General features: G+C 38.5%; 10 pseudogenes; all 10 read right to left on the reverse strand.

The window, feature by feature from the left end:
• Nucleotides 1-11,066: 11,066 nt before the first annotated feature.
• Nucleotides 11,067-11,185, reverse strand: LOC148267389 (5S ribosomal RNA; annotated as a pseudogene).
• Nucleotides 11,186-12,260: 1,075 nt separating this feature from the next.
• LOC148267390 (5S ribosomal RNA) lies at nucleotides 12,261-12,379 on the reverse strand (annotated as a pseudogene).
• Nucleotides 12,380-12,739: 360 nt separating this feature from the next.
• Nucleotides 12,740-12,858, reverse strand: LOC148267391 (5S ribosomal RNA; annotated as a pseudogene).
• A 2,293-nt stretch (nucleotides 12,859-15,151) lies between these two features.
• LOC148267392 (5S ribosomal RNA) lies at nucleotides 15,152-15,270 on the reverse strand (annotated as a pseudogene).
• A 350-nt stretch (nucleotides 15,271-15,620) lies between these two features.
• LOC148267393 (5S ribosomal RNA) lies at nucleotides 15,621-15,739 on the reverse strand (annotated as a pseudogene).
• A 1,613-nt stretch (nucleotides 15,740-17,352) lies between these two features.
• On the reverse strand, nucleotides 17,353-17,471 carry LOC148267394 (5S ribosomal RNA; annotated as a pseudogene).
• Nucleotides 17,472-18,274: 803 nt separating this feature from the next.
• Nucleotides 18,275-18,393, reverse strand: LOC148267395 (5S ribosomal RNA; annotated as a pseudogene).
• Nucleotides 18,394-18,728: 335 nt separating this feature from the next.
• LOC148267396 (5S ribosomal RNA) lies at nucleotides 18,729-18,847 on the reverse strand (annotated as a pseudogene).
• A 1,887-nt stretch (nucleotides 18,848-20,734) lies between these two features.
• LOC148267397 (5S ribosomal RNA) lies at nucleotides 20,735-20,853 on the reverse strand (annotated as a pseudogene).
• A 1,280-nt stretch (nucleotides 20,854-22,133) lies between these two features.
• Nucleotides 22,134-22,252, reverse strand: LOC148267398 (5S ribosomal RNA; annotated as a pseudogene).
• Between the last annotated feature and the right edge of the window lie 2,812 nt (nucleotides 22,253-25,064).

The following is a 25,064-nucleotide window of genomic DNA, read 5'->3' on the forward strand; positions in this document are numbered from 1 at the left end:
AATAACATCGATGAGTGACGAAGGGGAGAATGCAAAAATTAAAGAGCTTTGGGAAAAAAGTCTTCTTTTCCACGAAAGTAGAGATTTTGAGGGGACGGTTTAGGGGGAGAAAAAAAAAGAAAGTTGGAAAGAAGCTTTTTTTTTTGTAAAGTCCTCTCATTTTTTACACTCTCAGTTAGAAAGTAAAATATGATAATTTGAAAAAAAGAAAAATTACAAAACCTTGACGCATAAGGAAAAAGACACTTGAAGGAGAGAGAAGAAGAAAAATAATAAAAAAATAAATAAAGTAGCAGAGAAAAATAGTTTATGATGGATAAGAATAAACTTTATGCTAAGAATCTTTATGTTCATTTATTATTATTATTATTATTATTATTACTATTATCATGTCAAAAAAAAATAAAAAAACTAAACAAAATAGAAAAAGAGAAAAAAAAAAAATATGGAACTTTTAAAGTAGCTAAAGTTTTTTCTGGCCCAAGTCTGCAATTCCTCATTTTTTTTCTATTTTTTTCACTAATAAGACCCAATAGACAATGTAGTCTAAATAAAAGGTCTTAGTCCAACCTTATAAAAGGTTAAAGAAAAATAGTTTCTTCAATTCTTCAATCGATAAGAAATAAAATTAGCATTTTATGATTTTTTTTAGAGCTGAGAAAAAAAAAAGATGTTAGAGCAACAAAAGAAACAAAAATAACAATGATGAGTGACGAAAGGGGGAATGTAAAAAATTAGAGGGATTTGGGAAAAAGGTCTTATTTTCCAGAAAAGTGGAGAATTTTATGGAGGGTTTGGGGGAGGAGGAAGGAAAGTTGGAAAGAAACTTTTTTTTTTTTCTAAAGCCCTCTAATTTTTACATTCCCAGTTAGAAAGCAAATATGACAACTTGAAAAGAAGAGAAATTTCAAAACCTTGACACATAAGGGAAAAAGACACTAAAGGGAGAGAGAAGAAGAAAAAAAATAAAAAATAAATAAATAGAGTAGAAGAGAAAAATAGTGTATGATGAATAAGACATAAACCTTATACTAAGAATCTTCATGTTCATTTATTATTATTATTATTATTACTGTTATTGTCATGTCAAAAAATAAAAAATTAAACAAAATAGAAAGAGAAAAAAATAAAAAAATAAAAAAATATGGAACTTTTAAAGCAACCAAAGATTTTTCTAGCCCAAGTATGCCCTTCCTACATTTTCTTTTCCTATTTTTTTACTAATAAGACCCAAAAGACAATGTAGTCCAAATAAAAAATTTTAATCCAATCTTGTAAATATTTTATTTCATATGACATAATTAGCTCAATAAGAAGTCTAACCCATAAAGTCTCTAGCCTATCCTATGCCCTAATACAAAAAATGACGTTATTTATGTCCCTCCCATTTTTTAGTTTTTTCAATTCTTTAATTGATAGGAAATAGAAATAGAATTAGAATTTTATGTTTTTTTTAAATTAGAAAAAAGATGGTAAAGCATAAGAAGAAGCAAAATAACAAAGGTGAGTGATAAAGAGCGAAACGCAAAAAAAAAGAGAGGGCTTTGGGAAAAATGTCTTCCTTCCCACGAAAGTGGAGAGTTTGAGGGGAGGGTTTAGGGGGTAAAAATAGAAAGTTGGAAAAGACTTTTTTTTCCAAAGCCCTCTTCTTTTGTACATCCTCTGTTAAAAAGCAAATAATACAATTTGAAGAGAAGAAGAATTATAAAACCTTGAAGCATAAGGAAAAAGAGACTCGAGAGAGAGAAGAATAAAAAAATAAAAAAAAAATTAATGGCAAAGTAGAGAAAAATAGTGTATGATGGGTAAAAATGAACTTTATATTAAGAATTTTAATGTTATTATTGTTATTATCATTTTAAACAAAATAAAAAACTAAAAAAAATATAAACAAAAAAGAACGAAAAAATTAAAAAAGAATAAAAAAGAAAAACAAGAAAAATGGAACCTTTAAAGTCGCTAAAGCTTTTCCTGGCCTAAGCATGCCCTTCTTCGTTTCTCTTTCCTTTTTTTCTCTAATATAGCCCAAGAGACAATGTAGCGCAAATAAAAGGTTAACCGAACCTTGCAAACTTTTTATTCTATATGACAAAAGTAGCTCGAATAATAAGCCCAACCCATCAAGTCCCCCAACCTATGCCCTAATACTAAAAATAACATTGTTTAGGTCTCTCACATTTTTTAGTTTCTTCAGTTCTTCAAATAGGAAGATAGAAATAGTATTTTATAGTTTTTTTTAAGCCGAAAAAAAAGAGATGATGGTCGAGTGGAAGAAGAAGCAAAAATAATAAAGATGATGAGAAAGGGGAGAATGCAAAAAAAGAGAGGGATTTAGGAAAAATGTTTTCTTTCTCACGAAGTTGAGAGTTTGAGGGGAGGGTTTAGGGGAAAAAAAAGAAAGTTGGAAAGAAAACCATTTTTTTCCAAACCTCTCTTCTCTTTTACATTTTTAATTGGGAAGCAAATAAGATGATTTAAAGAGAAGAGGAATTACAAAACCTTGAAGCATAAAAAAAAAGAGACTCAAGTGAGAAAGAAAAAGAAAAAAAAAGTAAATACAGTAGTAGAAGAAAAAATAGTGTATGATAGGTAAAAAATTAACTTTAAATTAAGAATCTTAATGTTCATTTTTTTATTATTTTTATTATTGTTATTATCATGATAAAGAAAAATAAGAAACTGAAAAAATAAAGAAAAACAAAAAAAAATGAAAATTTTAAAGCCGCTAAAGCTTTTTCTGACCCAAGCTTGCCCTTCCTCATTTTTTTTTCATATTTTTTTCCTTAATATGGCCTAAGAGACAATGTAGCAAAAAATAAAAAATCTTAGCCCAACCTTGTAAATCCTTTATTTCATATGACAAAACTAGTTCTAACAAGAAGCCCAAGCCGCTGTGTCCTTGACCCAACATATTCCCAAATAATAAAAATGATGTCGTTTAAATCCCTCCAATTTTTTAGTTCCTTCAATTCTTCAATCGATAGGAAATAGAATTAGGATTTTATATATTCTTTTCAAGCTGAAAATAAAAAGAGATGATGTTAAAATAGAAGAAAAAACAAAAATAACAGAGATGAATGAGAAACGGAGGTACACAAAAAAGGGAGAGGATTTTGGGGAAAATTGTCTTCTTTTCCACAAAAGTAAAGAGCATTAATGGAGGGTTTAGGAGGAAAAACAATGTAGCAGCCTCGGAAATTTAAAATGGAAATTATATTATAAATATCAAATGCGGAAGCGAAGTCAAAATTTGAATAACATTCCTTACACTAAAACCAAAAACGTGCTCACAAAATATAAAAGATTAAACTACCTAAAGGAGAAACTTGAAAGTAAAAAACTACGAATGTGACTAGGGAGTCTTTAGGCGTCCCCTTCGTCGTCCTCCTGCGGAACTGGCTCGGGAACGATGTCCTCTTGATCTGAAATGATTAAATAAGGAATGAGCTACACTAGCCCAGTAAAGACATCACGATATCTCACCGTCACGGAGGTAAAGGTGGATAGAAAACACAAAAAGACCAATGGAGCATAATTTACAATAAATCCTTTTATTAATAATAAAACCTTTACCATTCACTTACCTCGGTGAAATTCATAAAACAATATACGAAAGCAATAACATCATCATCATCATGAAAACATATATATGAACTGTATAACATAATACCTATCAAACTTTTCGTAATTCAATCGTTACACAACATATTTTCCTGATTCACCAGCCCACTAGTATCCATGGGGATCCATAGGGGTCCCGCTACCCGTTAATCCTTAACACTTGAAATCCATTCCAGGGCCGTCCCCATACCCCGTCCGGTATGGGCGCCAAACCATAGACCTCATTACCCCGTCCGGTATGAGGGTGAAACGGGCCGTCCCCATACCCCGTCCGGTATGGGCGCCAAAACATAGACCTCATTACCCCGTCCGGTATGAGGGTGAAACGGGCCGTCCCCATACCCCGTCCGGTATGGGCGCCAAAACACATAAGATCTCCATACCCCGTCCGGTATGGGAGACCACAATCCCGGTAGGGTTCCCTACGGACCCGGTCCGTCCACCATCTCCCAGGATATCTAGTCAGGCTGACCACATTATACCATTACCCATTTACATAATTTTTCATTCTCTTTTTCCTCAGTCAGCATCATTAATCCACATACAAGCAAGCAAACAGTAATTTATGCTAAACAGACAACATACAGCATCAATATCCCGGTCATTTAATCCATAATCAATAAAACAGTAAAATATGCACACGAAACTATAAAATGAAAACATCAAACCTCATACTGCATTTAAAACTGTAAAACAGGCCAAATAACAGTTAACCGACAAATACACTAGACTTGGGCTCCATTAGCGACCTTAAGCAATTTCACACATTCGTTGATTCATGAAATACCGTTTTATCATTTATTGAACTTTAAAACCGTGATAGAAAATAAGGTGAGGGGTCCTTACACGTTTCGGGGTCCGAACACGGCTTCACAGTGCGCCTACAGGCTGTCCCTAATTTTTCCTGAATTTTTCTCGGGGAACTGAAACGCACTACTGGTACCTGCACGTGTTCCAAAAAATTCCAAATTAGGCCCAGGGCCCCTTTCGGCCAATATCGCAACTCCGGCACGGCGGCTCCGCCGTGCTCCGGCGACGGCACCGCCGCTGGCGGCGGCGAATCGCCTCGGGTTGGCTGTTTTCGGCCGTTTCTGGCCGAATTCGGCCACACTCGCATCGGTCCCTGCGAGAAAACAACCCTAGGGCCCTCGGGGGGCCAAAAAATCACGGAAAAATGGAGCTTACCGGTGGCGGCGCTCTCGGGTACGGCGGCTCTCCGGCGAGGTTCGTGTTTTGGTGATTCGGCTCCGGTCAACCTGTAAAGAAAAGAATGGTGATCACGGTGATATAAAAATTGCATCAAACGGAGGCCGGGAAGGGCCTCATCGGAGGCAAAAACCGAGAAGGGGCGCGGCGGCGCCGCTGGGCTTCGGCTGTGTATTCCGGCCGTTTAGCTGGGATTTTGGCTCCGATTTGGCCACAGGAGGAATCAGCGTGGAAAAATGAGTCGGGGGAATGAAATTTACCTCGATCGGCGGTCGGAAATTTCCCCGGTGCGGCGGCGTCCGGCTTCTGGTTCGTCTTCTCCGGCGAGCGGCTAGGGTTTGTGGTCTGGTGTGGGGGTTCTATTTATAACCCTTTGCCTTTTGATCTCAGCCGTCCATTTTGTTTTAATCTGGGCCGTCCGTTTTTGATTGAATCTGGACCGTCCGTGCGATTGCATCTGGGCCGTCCGATCGCACGCTTGATCTGGGCCGTCCGATCGCGCCTACGCGGATCGCCAACGTGGCCCGTTCCGGAACGACGTGGTCTTGCCACGTGGCAGGTCCTGGTTGGCCGGGACTGCTGACGTGGCTGCCGACGTGGTTTTTTTTGTTTTTTTTTTTTTTTTGGCCCCTTTCTGGGCGCTACAAAAAAAGTTGGAAAGGAACTTTTTCTTTCCAAAGTTCTCCCTTTTTTTAATTCATAGTTAGAAAATAAATAAAACAATTAAAAGAGAAGAAGAATTACAAAACTTTAAAGCAAAAGAAAAAAGAGACACGATGGAGAGAGAAAAAGAAAAAAAAATTAAATATAGTAGCAGAGAGAGATAGTGTATGATGAATAAAAAATAAACTTTATATTAAGAATATTTATATTCGTTTTTTATTATTGTTATTATCATGTTAAAGAAAAACAAAAAAAAAATAGAAAAATAGAAAAAGAGAAAAAAAAAGAAAAAAAAAGAAAAAAAAAAAGAGAAAAAAAAACAAGAAAAAAATGGAACAATAAAAGTTGCTAAAGGTTTTTTTGGCCAAACTTGCCATTCTTCATTTTCTTTTCCTATTTTTTTTCTCTAATATGACCTAATAGACAATTTAACCCAAATAAAAGGTCTTAGCCTAACCTTGTGAACCTTTTATTCCATATGACAAAACTAAATCGAATAAGAAGCTCAACCCATCAAGTCCCTAACCTAGCCTCTGCCTTAGGACCAAAAATGATGTCGATGGGTTCTTTCTATTTTTTAATTGTTTTCGATAACAAACAAAATTAGGATTTTACATTTTTTTCTGAAGCTAGAGAAAAAAAAAGAGAAGATGGTAGAAGAAAAGAAAAAGTCAAAAATTAGATAGTGGAGTGACAAAGAGGGGAATGCCAAAAATGAGGGCTCGGGAAAAAAAATCTTCTTTCCCATGAAAGTGGAGAGTTTGAGGGGAAAATTTATTGGAGGAAAAAAAATTGGAAAAGAGATCTTTTTTTTTTTTACAAAACCCTATCGTTTTTTACATTCTTAGTTGAAAAGTAAATAAGACGATTTAAAAAACAGAGAAATTACATAACCTTAATGCATAAAAAAAGGAGACTCAAGGGAGAGAGGAGAACAAATTTTTTTTTTTTTAAAAAGTAAATAGAGTAGAGAGAAAAATAGTGTGTAGGTAAAAATTAACTTTATATTAAGAATCTTAATGTTATTATTGTTATTATCATGTAAAAGAAAAATAAAAAAACTAAAAAAATGAAAAAAAGAAGAAAACAAAAAAAGAAAAAAAGAGAAAGAAAAACAAGAACAACAATTAAACCTTTAAAACCTCTAAAGCTTTTTCTGGCCCAAGCTTCTCATTACTCAATTTCTTTTCTTATTTTTTTTTCTTTAATTTGACCTAAGAAACAATGTAGCTCAAATAAAAGGCCTTATCGCAACCTTGTAAACTTTTTATTCCATATGGTGAAAACAACTCGAATAAAAAGCCCAACCCATCAAGTTTATGGCACAGCCTACGCCCTAATACCAAAAATGGCATCGTTTCTATTTTTTCTTCAGTTCTTTAATTGATAAGAAATAGAATTAAGATTTTATAATTTTTTATTTAAGCCAAAAAAAAAGAGAATATGGTAAAGTAGAAGAAGCAAAAATAATAGAGAGCAGTGATAAAAAGGAGAATGCATAAAAGGAGAGAACTTTTGGAAAATGGTCTTCTTTCCCACGAAGGTGGAGAGTTTGAGGAGAGGATTTAAGAGGGAGGGAAAAAGTTATAAATAAGACTTATTTTTTTTTTCGAAGTCCTCTTTTTTTTTTTTTTAACATTCCTAGTTAAAAAAACAAATAAGATGATTTGAAGAGATGAGGAATTACAAAACCTTGAAGCATAAGGAAAAAAAGATTCAAGAGAGAGGAAAAAAATAAAATAAAAAATAAAGTAGAATTACAAAACCTTGAAGTAGAAGGAAAAAGAGACTCGAGGGAGAGAGAATAAGAAAAAAAATAAAAAAAAAGTAAATATAGTAGCGGAGGAAAATTATGCATGATTGGTAAAAATGAATTTTATATTAAGACTCTTAAGGTTTATTTTTTTTATTATTGTTATTATCATGTCAAAGAAAATAAAAAAACTCAAAAAATAAAAAAAAAGAAAAAAACAAAAAAACAAGAAAGAAAAACTAGAAAAATGAAAAATTTAAAGCCGTTAAGCTTTTTTTGGCCTAAGTATGCCTTTCCTTGTTTTTTTTTCTAGTTTGTTTCTTTAATATGGACAAAAAGACAATGTAGCCCAAATATAAGACCTTATTTACAACCTTACAAATATTTTAATCCATATGACAAAACTATATCAAATAAGAAGTCCAACTCATCAAGTCCTTAGCCAAGCCTATGCCCTTATACAAAAAATGACGACGTTTAAGTCCCTCATATTTTTAGTTTCTTCAGTTCTTCAATTGATAGGAAAATAGAATTAGATTTTATGGTTTTTTTTTTAAGTTGGAAAAAAAAAGAAGATAAGAGAGTAAAAGAAGAATAAAAATAACATAGAGGAGTGATAAAGTGGAGAATACAAGAAAGGAGAGGACTTTAGGAAAATGGTCTTATTTCCCATGAAAGTAAAGAGTTTGAGGGGAGGGTTTAGGGGGTGGGGGGGGGGGGGGGGAGGAGGGAAGAAAAAAGTTGGAAAGATGACCCTTTTTTCCATAGCCCTATATTTCTTTACATTCCCAGTTGGAAAACGAATAAGATAAATTAAATATAAGATGAATTATAAAACCTTGAAGCAGAAAGAAAAAGAGACTCGAGGGAAAGAGAATAAGAAAAAAATTTAAAAAGTAAATATTGTAGCAGAGAAAATTTGTGTATGATGGATAAAAAATGAACTTTATATTAACAATCTTAATGTTAGTTTTTTATTATTGTTATCATAATATTAAAGAAAAATAAAAAACTCAAAAAATAGAAAAGGAGAAAAAAAAAACACAATAAAAAAGAAATAAAAAACAAAAAAAAGTGAAACATTTAACGCCACTAAAAGTTTTTCTAGCCCAAGTTTGTCTTTTCCTCATTTTCTTTTCCTATTTTTTTCCTCTAATATGACCCATGAGATAATGTAACCAAAATAAAGGGTCTTAGCCTAACCTTGTAAACCTTTTATTTCATATGACAAAACTAGCTCGAATAAGAAGCCCAACTCATCAAGTTCCTAACCTAACCTCTGCCTTAGTACCAAAATAATGTCGATGGGTCTCTTTCATTTTTTAGTTTATTTAGTTTTTCAATCGATAAGAAATAAACTAAGATTTTATAGTTTTGTTAAAGCCAAAAAAATGAGAAAATAATAGAACAGAAGAATAAAGAACAATAACATAAAGGAATGACAAAGGGGGAATGAAAAAAAAGGGGGATTTAGAAAAACGGTATTCTTTCCTAAAAAAATAGAGAGCTTAAAGGGGGGTTTAGTGGGAAAAAGGAAAAGAAAGTTAGAAAGAAGACTTTTTTTTTAAAACCCTCTTATTTTTTGCATTCTTAATTGGAAAAGAAGTAAGACATTTTGAAGAGAAGAGGAATTATAAAAACTTGAAACAAAAGAAAAAAGAGACTCAAGGGAGAGAAGAAGTAAAAACGAGTAGCAGAGAAAAATTTGTATGATGGATACTTTGAAAGCAAAGAGAAAAAGAGAGATGAAGATAAAAAAAAGAGAGGAGAATAAAAGAAGAAGAAGAAAGAAAAAAGAAAAAGAAATAAAAAAAATAAAAAGAAAAGAGTGGATTTGGGTTCATTAAAACCCAAACCTCGGCTTAGCAAAGGACCAAGCAAGTCCACCAGCCCAACAGCTTAGAAAGAAAAGAAAAGAAAAAAAAAAAGAAAAGCTCAGATGTAGAGCCTAAGTGCAGAAGAAAATAGGGCCGAAGGAAAAGAAAAAAAAAATAGGTAGAAGGCCAGCAAGCTCGGAGCAACTAGTCTCCAACACCTAGTTGCGAAGCACCGAAAAAATAATGTCATTTCTTCATATAAGCCCTAAGCCATGAGTAGAGAGAGAGAGAGCGCTGTTGACGAAGTGAGAAGCGTGAAGAGAGCCAAGTGAAACACCAATTGAGAGCAGGAAAAAAAATAGAGAGAAGAGTTCGAGAAAAGCAAAACTCGAAGATCGCACCAAGTCTAGGTATTCTTTTTCTGATTACTTTTTTTCATCCTTGAATATAGGACTATGTTTACATTTGTTTTTTCCAGTTTTTTGCATGTTTTTCCGTTGTTTTGATATTGATTAAGATTTCTTTTATGGAGGTAATCTTTCAATTTTTGGAAATACTCAACGAAAGTAGAGTCATTAGTGTGTTATGTGTGTTTTTAAAAGTGTGTTCTAAACAGGTGCTTGGTTTTCATTGATTCGTTTGGTTTGGGAGAACTTTTGATGAATGCGTATGACCGTATGGGTGAATTTACAAACTTAAATTTGAAATATGTTATGTCCAGCCAGTATATGAAATTCGTTACTTGATGGAAGATTGTATGAAATTGGGTCATTTGAACCAAGCTTGTTCGATTTTCTTTAAATAAGAGTGCACTAAAGCAATGAGTGGTGAACTGAAAGATAATTATATTTGGGATTATGCATGAAATAGCATGGTTTTTTTGTTACTATGTTAAAATCTTAAATCTTAATTTTAAAGCACGCACCAAAAGTTTACTTTAAAAGGATTGTACGTTGAGATTGCATGGAGTTCCGAGTCCATAATGTTTTAACTTGGATAGAAAGGTTTTAAAGTGGAAATAGCAATTCTTCTAGCTTAATCTATATATCAACTTTGAATACATGAATTATGATAATCTACTGATGCTATAGTGTCCTTAGAACTATACATGTATATCAAAGGCCCTTGTTTCAATCTGCAACTTTTATGTCATGGCATATTTAATGTGAGTAAAAGAGCTGTACTGAATAGTAAAAGGACCTAGTTTCTAAATTAATTCTCCCTGATCTTCTTTTATACTTGTCTCTATTGGCCTCTAATGCATTTTGTCTATTAGTAAGATCATTGTTAGCGATAGGTTTGTAGTCTACACCTCTACTTCTAGTTCTAATATCAAGCGAAAGGCCCCGGCACTTCGACTCACGCCCAGATGTATGGACCACCCACCGCACCTCTGTTTTCGTTGTTCTACCATGTAAGATGCTCGAAATAACACTCTTATTACGTGGTGGACTTTAAACGAATGCATTAAAAAATATTAAGTAAAATACCCCAGTGCCACAACTCATGACAACGAATGAACTAGCGGATCGTGGATCCGGTCGCGCGTAACGTTTTACACCTTGTCCGCAAAAAGATGGGTGCACCATGAGGACTTCGCAGGAGGTCACCCATCCTAATACTACTCTCGCCAATGCATTAGTGCCGGTATGAACCCATCTCATTCTGCGTTGCAAATGCATATACCCTTTCACCTTCCCTCTCCCCTCCCATAATTTGTTTCATTATGTGCGCAAACCACACCTCTACTTTTAATTCTAATATCAAGCAAAATGCCACGATGCCTCGACGTACGCCCAGATGAATGGACTGCCCGTTGCACCTCTATTTTTGTTATTCTACTATGTAAGATACTTGTAATAATACTCTTATCACGTGGTGGACTATAAATGAATACATAAAAAATATTAAGCAAAATGCACCAGTGCCGCGACTCATGCTGGTGAATGAACTGGCAGACCGGGTTCCGGTCGTGGGTAACATTTAACGCCTCGTCTGCAAAAAGGTGAGTACAACATGAGAACTTCTAAGGAGGTCACCTATCCTAGTACTACTCTCGCCCAAGCACACTTATCTGCGGAATTCTGATGTGATCTAGTGTATTAGTACTGGTATGATCGCACCCATCCCATTCTATGCTGCAAATGCATATACCCCTTCTCATTCCCTCTCCCCACCAATCATTTGTTTCGCTGTATGCGCAACTCACGCTGACAAATGAACCGGCTGACCGTGGCACCAGTCGTTCGTAATGTTTGACACCCCATTCGCTAAAAGAAAGATACAATACGAGAACTTCCAAAGAGGTCACCCATCCTAGTATTACTCTCACCCAAGTACAATTAACTACAGAGTTGTGATGGGATCCAGTGTATTAGTGCTGGTACGATCGCACTCATTCTCGCTTTGCAAATGCATATACCCCATCTCCTTCCCTCCCTCCTCCCATCATTTTTTCGTTATGTGTGCACACTGCACCTCTGTTTCTAGTTCTAATATCAAATAAAATGTCTAGCGCCTCGACTCACGCCTAGATGAACGGACTGCCCGTGGCGCATGCTGCACCTTTGCTTTCGTTGTTCTACTATATAGATACTCGTAATAATAATTTTATCACGTGGTTGATTATAAATGATGCACTAAAAAGATCGAGAAAAATGTCCTAGTGCTGCAACTCACATCATCGAATGAACTGGCGTACTATGGCTCCAGTCGTGCGTAACATTTAACTTACAACACAAGAACTTCATAGGAAGTCACCTATCATAGTACTACTATTTCCCAAACAATGCATAACTGTAGAGTTCTGATGGGATCCAGTGCATTAGTGCTGATATGATCGCACCCGTTCCATTCTGCGCTATAGGTGCATATACCCCTTCTCCTTCCCTCCCGCTCCCATTATTTGTTTTGCTGTGCGTGTACACTACACCTCTGTTTCTAGTTCTAATGTCAAGTAAAATGCTCCGGCGCCTCAACTCATGCCCAGATGAATGGACCTCCCGCAACGCATGCTGCACCTTTGTTTTCATTGTTCTACTATGTAAAATGCTCGTAATATTTATCACATGGTTAACTATAAATGAATATACTAAAAAGATTAAGTAAAATTTCTCGGCACTGCAAATCTCGCTAACGAATGAACTGGCGGACCATGGCTCCAGTTGCGTGTAATGTTTAACGCCCCGTTTGCAAAAATACGAGTGCAACATGAGAACTTCCCAGAAGGTCACCCATCCTTGTACTACTCTCGCTTAAGAATGCTTTACTGCAGAGTTCTGATAGGATCTAGTGTATTAATACTGATATGATCGCGCCCGTTCTATTTCGTGCTGCAAATGTATATAGCCCTTCTCCTTCTCTCCCCCCTCCCATCATTTATTTCGCTGTGGGTGCACACTGCACTTTTACTTCTAATTTTAATATCAAGCAAAATGCCCCAGTGCCTTAACTCACGGCCAGATGAACGGATCGCACGCGACACACGCCATATCTCTGTTTCTGTTGTTCTACTGTTTAAGATGCTCGTAAGGACACTTTTATTAAATGATATACTATAAATGAATGCACGAAAAATATTAAGCAAAATGCCCCAGTGCTGTAACTCACGCTGGCGAATTAACCAGCAGATCGTGGCTCTGGTCGCGTGTAACGTTTAACGCCCTGTCCATAAAAAAGATAGCTGCAACACGAGTACTTCCCAGGAGGTCACCCATCCTAGTACTATTCTCGCCCAAACACGCTTAATAACAGAGTTTTGATGGGATCCGGTGAATTTGTGCTGGTATGATCGCACTTGTCCCATTTCACGTTGCAAATACATATACCCCTTACTTGTCCCTCTCCCCTCCCTCTTCCCTCCCTTCCATCATTTGTTTCGCTGTCTACGCATACCGTACCTTTGCTTCTAGTTCTAATGTCAAGTAAAATGTCCTAGCGCCTTAACTCATGCCTAGATAAACAGACCGCCCGTTGTGCACGCGACACCTTTATTTTCTTTTTTCTACTATATAAGATACACATAATGATACTTTAATAACGTGGTGGACTATAAATGAATGTACAAAAAATATTAAGTAAAATGACTCGGCACCGAAACTCACACCGACGAATGAATCGACGGATCGTGGCACTGGCGTTGTGTAATGTTTGATGCCTCATTCTTAAAAAGACAAGTGCAATACGGAAACTTCTAAAGAGGTCATCCATCTTAGTACCACTCCTGTCCAAGTACAATTAATTGCAGAGTTTTGATTGTATTTGTTTTCTTATTGCTGGTATGATTGCATTCATCCTATTCTTCGCTGTAAATGCATATACCCCATCTCCTTCCCTCCCCCCTCTAATCATTTATTTCGCTGTGTGCGCACACCACATCTCTGGCTTTAGTTCTAATATCAAGCAAAATGTCTCGTTGCCTAAATTCATGCCTAGATGAACAGATCGCACGCTGCATCTCTATTTTCATTATTCTTCTAGGTAAGATGTTCATAATAACACTTTTATCACGTGTTAGATTATAAATGGATACATGAAAAATATACAAAAAAAAATACTCCAATGCCGAAACTCACATCGGTGAATGAACTGGCGGACTGTGGATCTGGTTGTGCATAACATTTAACGCCCCGTCTGTAAAAAGACAGGTGCAACATGAGGACTTCCCAAGAGGACATCTATTCTAGTACTACTCTCACCCAAACACGCTTAACTATAGAGTTATGATGGGATCCAGTGCACTATTGCTAGTATGATCGTTGAGTTCTGATGGGATCCAGTACACTAGTACTAGTATGATCGCACCCATCCAATTCTGTGTTGCAAATGCATATACCCCTTCTTGTTCCCTCTCCCCTCCAATCATTTGTTTCGCTATGAGCACACATCGCACCTCTACTTCTAATTCTAATGTAAAGTAAAATGTTCCAGCACTTCGACTCACGTCCAGATGAACAGATCACCTGCAGCGTATGCCGTGCCTTTTCTTTTCGTTGTTCTACTATATAAGATGCTCGTAATAATACTTTTATCATGTGGTTGACTATAAATAAATACACAAAATATTAATCAAAATGCCCTAATGCTGCAACTGATGCCAGCATATGAACTGGTGGACCGTGGCTCCAGTCACGTGTAACATTTTACGTCCTATCCCCAAAAAGATGGATACAACATGAAAACTTCCTATGAGGTCACCCATCCTCATACTACTCTCGCCAACCATGCTTAACTGTAGTTTACTTATGAGATTCGGTGTATTAGTGCTGATATGATCACACTCGTCCCATTATGTGTTGCAAAGGCGTATACCACTTCTCCTTCCCTACCCCCTCCCATCATTGCGCACACCACACCTCTGATTTTAGTTCTAATATCAAGTAAAATGCCCCAACGCCTCGACTTATGCCCATACGACTTCCTACGGCTTATGTTGCACCTCTATTTTCGTTGTTATACTATGTAAGACACTTGTAATGATAATTTTATCACATGGTGGACTATAAATAAATACACGAAAATATTAAGCAAAATAACTTGACGTTGCAACTCACGCCAACAAATGAACCGGCAGACCGTGCCACTGGCTATGCGTAATGTTTGACACCCCATTCGCTAAAAGACGGGTGCAATATGAGGACTTCCATAGAGGTCACCCATCCTAGTACTACTATCGCCTAAGCACACTTAATAACAGGGTTCTCATGAGATCCAGTACATTAGTGCTAGTATGATCCTATTCATCCTATTTTGCGATGCAAATGCATATATTCCTGCTCTTTCTCTCCCCCCTTCCCATCATTTGTTTCGCTGTGCGCGCACATCGCACCTTTGCTTCTAGTTCTAATATCCAGCGAAAGGTCTCAGTGCCTCGACTAAAGCCCAGATGGACGGACTGCCAGTTGAACCTCTATTTTCGTTGTTCTACTATGTAAGATGCTTGTAATAACACTCTTATCATGTGGTGAACTATAAATAAATACGCAAAAAATATTAAGAAAAATATTTCGGCACCACGGCTCATGCAGACGAATGAATAGGCGGACTATGGCTCCGGTCGCGCAGAATGTTTAAGGCCCCGTCCGTAAAAAGACAGGTGCAACACGAGTACTTTCTAAGAGGTCACCCATCCTAGAACTACTCTCGCCCAAGAACGCTTAACTGTGGAGATCTGATGGGATCTGGTGCATTAGTGCTGGTATGATCGCACCCATCTCATTTTGCATTGCAAATGCATATACCTGTTCTCCTTCCTTCCCCCCTCCTATCATTTCTTTCACTATGCGTGCACAATGCACATTTGCTTCTAGTTTTAATATCAAGCAAAATACCCCAACGCCTCGACTCACGCCCAGATGAACGGACCACCTACCGCACCTCTGTTTTTATTGTTCTACTATGTAAAATGCTCATAATGATACTTTTATCACGTGGTAGACTATAAATGAATATACAAAAAGTATTAAGCAAAATGCTCCAGCGCCGCGACTCATTCCGGTGAATGAACCAGTAAACTGTGGCTCCGGTCGCGCGTAACGTTTAACGTCCTGTTTGCAAAAAGACAGGTACAACACGAGAACTTCCCAGGAGGTCACCCATCCAAGTACTACTCTCGCCCAAACACACTTAATTACATATTTCTAATGGGATCTAGTGTATTACTGCTGGTATGATCACACCCGTCCCATTTCACAGTGCAAATGCATATACCACTCTGGCCCAAGAAATAAACTTTATTTTAAGAATTTTTATATTCATTTATTATTATTATTATTATTATTATTATTATCATGTCAAAGAAAAATAAAAAACTAAACTAAATAGAAAAATAGAAAAAAGAAAAAAAACCCAAGAAAATATGGAACTTTTAAAAAAGTTAAAGCTTTTTCTGGCCCAAGTCTACCTTTCTTCATTTTCGTTTCCAAATTTTTTTACTAACAAGACCCAATAGACAATGTAATCCAAATAAAAGGTCTTAGTCCAACCTTGAAAAAGGTAAGAGAAAAATAATTTCTTAAATTCTTCAATCGAAATAGAATTAGCATTTTATGGTTTTTTTTTCAAACTAAAAAAAGAAGAAGACGTTAGAGCAGAAAAAAGAAGTAAAAATAACATCGATGAGTGATGAAGGGGGAATGCAAAAAATTAGAGGGATTTGGGAAAAATGTCTTCTTTTCCATAAAAGTGAAGAGTTTGAGGGGAGGGGTTGGAGGGGATGGGGGGGAGGGAGGGAAGGAATGTTGGAAAGAAACCTTTTTTTTCCCTAAAACCCTCTCATTTTTTACATTATCAATTAGAAAGTAAATATGATAATTTGAAAAGAAGAGAAATTACAAAACCTTGACGTAGAAGGAAAAAGACATTAGAGGGAGAGAGAAGAAGAAAATAAATAAATAAATAAATAAAGTAGCAGAGAAAAATAGTTTACAATGGGTAAGATATAAACCTTATACTAGGAATCTTCATGTTCATTTATTTTTATTACTATTTGTGACGGCCCACAGTTCTCCAACGAGAAACCACGCCGCCAAAACAATTGAACAAGAAGATGCAACATAAAATTTAATATAAAAGTACAACAAAAGCTATTCATCCTTTATACAACATGTAACATAATTTATATCATGAGCTTATTGAAAATTGTAGAGTCCACAATTAGACTAAAACTCATCAGATAAAAACTAAACATGAAATTCTTGATTTGGCTCTATAAATTGTCTTTATCGACTTTATCTGAAAAAGACTAAAATTTGAATGAAATGAGCAAAACAACGGACTCAGTAAGTATATTGAATAGACTATACCCTAGGCATGCAACATACCAATATACAGTTAGAAATGAAAATATTTTTAAAAATATGCGAATGTGGCTTCGAGATAGATACTAGATATATTTACCGACTTGGAGCAAAAATGGCTCCAATTTGAACTCCAAAAATCATCCCAAATTAGTAGAAAACCTGTACAGCAACTAAGCCTTCTCGGGTTAGTGATGAACTCGAGAGTTTCATGCAATTCTATTGCATGCGCATCTTGTTTCTATAATTGTTCTAGTTAATAAGACTCTAGTGCGTCAACTCACACCCAGATGAACGGACCACCTGCAACACCTCTGTTTTCATTGTTCTACTATGTAAGATGCTCATAATGACACTCTTCTTACGTGGTGGACATAAATGAATGCACGAAAAATATAAAGCAAAATTCCATGGTGCTGCGACTCACGTTTGTGAATGAACCGGCGAATCGTGACAATGGTTGCGCGTAATGTTTAACGCCCCATCTGTAAAAAGACGGGTGCAACACGAGGACTTCCCAAGAGGTCGCCAAACCTATTACTACTCTCGCCCAAGCATGTTTATCTACAGAGTTCTAATGGGATCTGGTGTATTAGTACTAGCATGATCACAGCCATTCCATTTCGCGTTGCAAATTCATATATCCCTCATCCTTTCCTCCCTCCTCTCGTAATTTATTTCAGTGTGCGCGCACACTGTACCTCTGCTTCTATTTCTAATATCAAGCAAAATGCCCCGGCGCCTCAACTCACGCCCAGACGAATGGATCGCCTGTCGCACCTCATTTTTCATTATTTTATTATGTAAGATATTCGCAATGAAACTCTTATCATATGGACTATAAATAAATGCACGAAAAATATTAAGTAAAATACTCCAGCGCCGTGACTCGTGCCGATGGATTATGCCTCAAGTCGCACGTAACATTTAACAGCCTGTCTGTAAAAAGACGGGTGCAACACGAGAACTTCCCAAAAGGTCACCCATTCTCGTAATATGCTTGTCCAAACATGCTTAACTTTAGAGTTCTGATGGGATCCGGCGCATTAGTGCTGGTATGATCGCAGCCCTCTCAATCCGCGCTGCAAATACATATACTGCTTTTCCTTCCCTCCCCCATCCCGTCATTTGTTTCGCTGTGCGCGTACACTGGACCTCTGCTTCTAATTCTAATATCAAGTGAAATGCCTCAATGCCTCAACTCACGCCGAGATCAACAGACCATCCGCCACACCTTTGTTTTTGTTGTTCTACTATGTAAGATGCTCATAATGACACTCTTCTTATATGGTGGACATAAATGAATGCACAAAAATTATAAAGCAAAATTCCCTAACATTACAACTCAAGTTTGCTAATGAATTGGCGAACTGTTACTCCAATCGTGCGTAATGTTTAATGCTCCATCTATAAAAAGATAGGTGCAACACGAGAACTTCCTAAGAGGTCACCCAACCTATTACTACTCTCGGCCAAGCACGCTTATCTGCAGAGTTCTAATGGGATACGGTGCATTAGTACTGGCATGATCACACCTATTTCATTTTGCGTTGCAAATAAATATATACCTTCTCCTTCTCTCCCTCCTCCTGTCATTTGTCTTGTTGTGCGTGCACACTGCACCTCTGTTTCTAGTTCTAATATCAAGCAAAATACCCAGGCGCTTTGACTCATGCCTAGATGAATGGATCGCTTGCCGCACCTCATTTTTAATTGTTCTGCTATGTAAGATATTCGTAATGAAACTCTTATCACATGGACTATAAATAAATGCATGAAAAATATTAAGTAAAATACGCCAGCGTCGTGACTCATGCCGGTGGACTGTGCCTCCAGTCGCGCGTAACGTTTAACGACCCATCTGTAAAAAGACGGGTGTAACACGAGGACTTCCCAAGAGGTCACCCATTCTCGTACTACCCTTGTCCAAGCATGTTTAATTGCAGAGTTCTGATGGGATCCGGTGAATTAGTGCTGGTATGATCGCAACCCTCCCAATTCGCACTGCAAATACATATACCGCTTTTCCTTCCCTCCCCCCTCTCGTCATTTATTTTGTTGTGCGTGCACACCGAACCTTTGCTTCTAGTTCTGATATCAAGCAAAATACCCTAGTACCTCGACTCACATCTAGACAAACGGACTGCCCGCCGCACCTCTGTTTTCATTGTTCTACTATATAAGATGCTCATAATGATACTCTTCTTATGTGGTGGACATAAATGAATGCACAAAAATTATAAAGCAAAATTCCCTAGCGCTGGAACTCACTTTTGCGAATGAATCGGCAAACCGTGGCTCCAGTCGCACATAATGTTTAACGCCTCGTCTGTAAAAAGACAGGGGCAACATGAGGACTTCCCAAGATGTCACCCAACTTATTACTACTCTCGTCCAAACATGCTTAACTGTAGAGTTCTGATGGGATCAGGTACATTAATGCTGGTATGATCGCACACATCCCATACCGCATTGCAAATACATCTACCCCTTTTCCTTCCCTCCCCCCTCCCACCATTTGTTTCACTGTGCGCGCACACCGCACCCTGTTTTTATATATAATATTGAGCAAAATGCCCCGTGGCCTCGACTCATGCCCAGATGAATGGACCGCCCTTCGCACCTCGACTTTTGTTGTTCTACTATGTAAGATACTTATAATGACACTCTTGTCTCATAATGATTTATAAATGAATGCAAAAAAAACATTAAGCAAAATGTCTAGGCACCCCGATTCACGCCTGCAGATTATGGCTCTAGTCATGCGTAATGTTTAACACCTCATTTGTAAAAAGACTTATGCAAAACGAGAACTTTTTAGGAGGTCACCCATCCTAAAACTACTCTCGCCCAAACACACTTAACTGCAGGGTTCTTATGGAATCCAGTGCCTTAGTACTGGTATGATTGCACCCGTTTTCTTTCCCTCTCCCTTCCAGGTATTTTTTTTGCTGTGCACGCACACCGCACCTCTGGTTTTAGTTCTAATATCAAGTGAAATGCCCCGGGCGCCTCGACTCACGTCCAGATGAACAGACCACCCCCATGCCTCATTTTTTATTGTTCTACTATATAAAATACTCGTAATGACACTCTTATCATGTGGTGAACTATAAATTAATGTACGAAAAATATTAAGTAAAATGTCCGAGCGCTGGAGCTCATGCCGGCGGACGGTGGCTCTAGTCGCACATAACGTTTAACACCCCGTTCGAAAAAAGACAGGTGTGGCAAGAGAACTTCCTAGGAGGTCACCCATCCTAATACTACTCTCCCTCATGCACGCATAACTACAGAGTTCTGATGGGACCCGATGCAGTAATGCTGGTATGATCGCACCCATCCCATATCGCGATGCAAATACATCTACCCCTTCTCCTTCCCTCCCCCTCCCGTCATTTGTTTTGCTGTGCGCGAACACGACAATGGCATGATCACATCCTTTCTAGTACTACTCTCGCCCAAGCATGCTTAAACTGTGAAGTTTTGACGGGATCTGGTGCATTAGTGCTGGTATGATCACACCCGTCCCATTTCGCGCTGTAAATGCATGTGCCCATTCTCCTTCCCTTCCCCCTCCAATCGTTTGTTTTACTGTGAGTGCACACCTCACCTCTACTTCTAGTTTTAATATAGAGCGAAATGCCCTAAAGCCTCAACTTAAGCCCAGATTAACAGACCGCCCGCTGTACCTCTGTGTTCATTGTTCTACTATTTAAGATGCTCGTAGTGACACTTTTATCATGTGGTAGACTATAAAGAAATGCACAAAAAATATTAAACAAAATGTCGTCCTGCCGCGACTCACACTGACGAATGAGCCGGCGGACCGTGGCTTCGATTGCACGTAAAGTTTAATGCCCCGTTCACAAAAAAGATGGGTGCAACACAAGGACTTCCCAAGAGATCACCCATCCTAGTACTACTCTTGCCCAAGCATGCTTAACAGCGGAGTTCTGATGTGATCTGGTACATTAGTGGTGGTATGATCGCACCTATCCCATTCCCCGCTGCAAATACATATACCCCTTCTCCTTTCCTCCCCCCTCCCATCATTTGTTTTGCTATTCGTGCACACCGCATCTCTGTTTCTAGTTCTAATATCAAGCAAAATGCCTCGGCACCTTGACTTAGGCCCAGTGGAACAGACTGCCCACCGCATCTCTGTCTTCACTGTTTTATTATTTAAGATGCTTGTAACAATGCTCTTTTCACATGGTGGACTATAAATGAATGCACAAAAAATACTAAGCCAAATGCCTCGGTGCTGCGACCCACGCTGACGAATGAATTGGCAGACCGTGGCTCTTTTCATGCGTAATCTTTAATGATCTATTCGCAAAAAGATGGGTACAACATGAGAACTTCCCAAGAGGTCACCCATCTTAGTACTACTCTCGCTCAAACACACTTAGCTATGAGTTCTAATCTGATCCGGTGCATCAGTGCTGTTATGATCGCACCCGTCCCATTCCACTGCAAATGGATGTGCCCCTTCTTTTTCCCTCCTCCCTCCCATCATTTGTTTCGTTGTGCGCACACACCTCACCTCTGCTTCATGTTATAATATCAAGCGAATTAACCCGGTGCCACGACTCATGTCTAGATGAATGGACTGCTCGGTGCACCTTTATTTTTGTTGTTCTATAATGTAAAATACTCGTAATAAAACTCTTTTCACATGGTAGACTATAAATAAATGCACGAAAAATATTAGGAAACCCAATGCTGTGAGTCACATTGGAGAATGAACCGACAGAACTTGGCTCTGCTTGTGCATAACTTTTAACGCTACATCCGTAAAAAGACGGGTGCAATACGAGAACTTCCTAGGAGGACACTCATCCTAGTACTACTCTTGTCCAAGCACACTTAACTACGAAATTCTGATGGGATACGGTGATTAGTGATGGTATGATCGCACCCATACCATTCTGCGCTGCAAATACATATACCCTTTTTCCTTCCTTTCTCTCTCCCATCATTTGTTTCACTGTGCGCACACACCATACCTCATTTTCTAGTTATAATATAAAGTAAAATATCCCAGTACCTCGACTCACACCCAGATAAACAAATTGTCCGTCGAACCTCCTTTTTCATTATTATACTATGTAAGGTGCTTGTAATAACACTCTTATCACGTGGTGGACTATAAATGAATGCACGAAAAAATATTAAGATAAATGCCCCAGCGCTGTATCTCACGCTGGCGAATGAACTGGCAGACCGTGCCTCTGGTTGCATGTAATGTTTAACGTCCCGTTTGCAAAAAGACGGGTGCAACACGAGGACTTCCCAAGAGATCACCCATCCAAGTACTACTCTTGCCCAAACATGCTTAACTGCAGAGTTCTGATGGGATTTGGTGCATTAGTGGTGGTATGATTGCACCTATCCCATTCCCCGCTACAAATACATATACCCCTTCTCCTTTCCTCCCCCCTCCCATCATTAACTTTACTATTTGTGCACACCACACCTTTGCTTCTAGTTCTAATATCAAGCAAAATGCCTTGGCGCCTAGACTTAGGCCCAGTGGAATGGACTACCCACCGCACATCTGTCTTCACTGTTCTATTATTTAAGATGCTCGTAACAACGCTCTTATCACATGGTGGACTATAAATAAATGCACGAAAAATACTAAGCCAATTGCCCCGGCGTCGCGACCCACGCTAACGAATGAACTAGCGGACCGTGGCTCTTGTCATGCGTAATCTTTAATGCTCTATTCGCAAAAAGATGGGTGCAACATGGGGACTTCCCAGAAGGTCACCCATTTTATTACTACTCTCGTCCAAGCACGCTTAATTACGAGTTCTGATTGGATCCGGTGCATTAGTGGTGTTATGATCGCACCCATCCCATTCTGCTCTGCTAATGGATGTGCCCCTTCTTCTTCCCTCCTCCCTCCCATCATTTGTTTCGCTGTGTGCACACACCTCACCTCTGCTTCATGTTCTACTATCAAGCGAATTGACCTGGTGCCACAACTCACGCCTAGATGAATAGACCACCCACTGCACCTCTGTTTTTGTTGTTCCGCTATGTAAAATGCTCGTAATAAAACTCTCATCACATGGTGGACTATAAATAAATGCAGAAAAATATTAAGCAACCCGGTGCCGTGAGTCACACTGGTGAATGAATCGGCAGAACTTGGCTCTGCTCGCGCTTAACTTTTAACGCCACATCCGCAAAAAGACGGGTGCAACACGATAACTTCCTAGGAGGACACTCATTCTAGTACTACTCTCGCCCAAGCATACTTAACTGCGGAGTTCTGATGGGATACAGTGATTAGTGATGGTATGATCGCACCCATACCATTCTGCACTGCAAATACATGTACCCTTTTTCCTTCCCTTCCCTCTCCCATCATTTGTTTCACTGTGTGCACACACCACACCTCATTTTCTAGTTATAATATCAACCAAAATATCCCAGCACTTCAACTCACGCCCAGATGAATAGATCGTCAGTCGCACCTCCTTTTTCATTGTTATACAATGTAAGATGCTCGTAATGACACTCTTATCACATGATGGACTATAAATTAATGCAGGAAAAAATATTAAGAAAATGCCCCAGCACTGCATCTCACGCTGGCGAATGAACCGGCAGACTGTGCCTTTAGTCGCGCGTAACATTTAACGCCCCGTCCGTAAAAAAAATTAGTGCAACACAAAGACTTCTCAGGAGGTCACCCATTTTGTACTACTCTCGTCCAAGCACACTTAGCTATAGAGTTCTGATAGGATCTATTGCATTAGTGCTTGTATGACTGCATCATTCCCATTTCACGCTGCAAATGCATATACCCCTTCTCTTTTCCTCCTGCTCCCATCATTCGTTTCGTTGTGCGTGCACACCACACCTCTGCTTCTAGTTTTGAGATCGAGCGAAATGCACCGATGCTTTGACTCACGCCCAGAAGAATGAACCGCCAGCTACACTTCTGTTTTTGTTGTTCTATTATGTAAAATACTCATAATGACACTCTTATCATGTGGTGGATTATAAATGAATACATAAAAAATATTAAGTAAAATGCCTTGGTGCCGCTACTCAAGTTTTTTATTGAACCAGCATATTGTCGCTCCATTAATGCATAAAGTTTAACGCTCCTGCTGTAAAAAGACAGGTGCAACACGAGGACTTCCTAGGAGGTCACCCATCCTAGTAATACTCTCGGCCAAACATGTTTAACTGCAAAATTCTGATGGGATCCAGTGCATTAGTGCTGGTATGATCCCAACCGTACCATTCTACATTGTAATGACATATACCCCTTCTCCTTTCCTCCTCCTCCCATCATTTGTTTCATTGTGCGCGCACACCGCTCCTCTCCTTCTAGTTCTAATATAGAGTAAAATGCTCTGGCGCCTTGACTCATGCTTAAATGTAAAGACCGCCCGCTGTACCTTATTTTTTGTTGTTCTACTATGTAAGATGCTCGTAATAACACTCTTATCACATGACGGACTATAAATAAATGCATGAAAAATATTAAGCAAATTGCCCCAGCGCCAGTACTCACACCGGTGGACTGTCGCTCTGCTTGCACGTAACGTTTAACGCCCTGTCCATAAAAAGATGGGTGCAACATTAGGTCTTTCTAGGAGGTCACTCATCCTAGTAATTTATTTCGCTCCCCCCTTCCGTCATTTATTTCGCTGTGCACGCACACTGTACCTCATCTTTTAGTTCCAATATCAAGCGAAATGTTCCGGCACCTCGACTCATACCCAGATGAACGGACCACCCACCGCACCTCTATTTTTGTTGTTCTATTAATTAAAATTGCTCGCAATGATACTCTTATCACATGGTGGACTACAAATGAATGCACGAAAAATATTAAGCAAAATACCCTGGTGACGCGACTCGCGAGTGAATGAACCAGCTAATCGTGGCCCCAATCATGTGTAACATTCAACGTCCTATCCGTAAAAAGACGGTTGCAATATGAGGACTTCCCAAGAGGTCACCCATCTAAGTACTACTCTTGTCCAAGCACGCTTAATTGTGGAGTTCTGATGGGACCCAGTGCATTTGTGTTTGTTTGATTGCACCTTTCCCAATTTGTGCTCAAATGCATGTACCCTTTCACATTCCCTCCCCCCTCCAATTATTTGTTTCACTGTGCGTGCACACCTCACCTCTGCTTCTAGTTCTAATATTAAGCAAAATACCCTGGTGCCT

Source organism: Carica papaya, chromosome 3, assembly GCF_054855325.1.
Source record: "Carica papaya isolate Zhongbai chromosome 3, ASM5485532v1, whole genome shotgun sequence".
NCBI classification, from domain to species: domain Eukaryota; kingdom Viridiplantae; phylum Streptophyta; class Magnoliopsida; order Brassicales; family Caricaceae; genus Carica; species Carica papaya.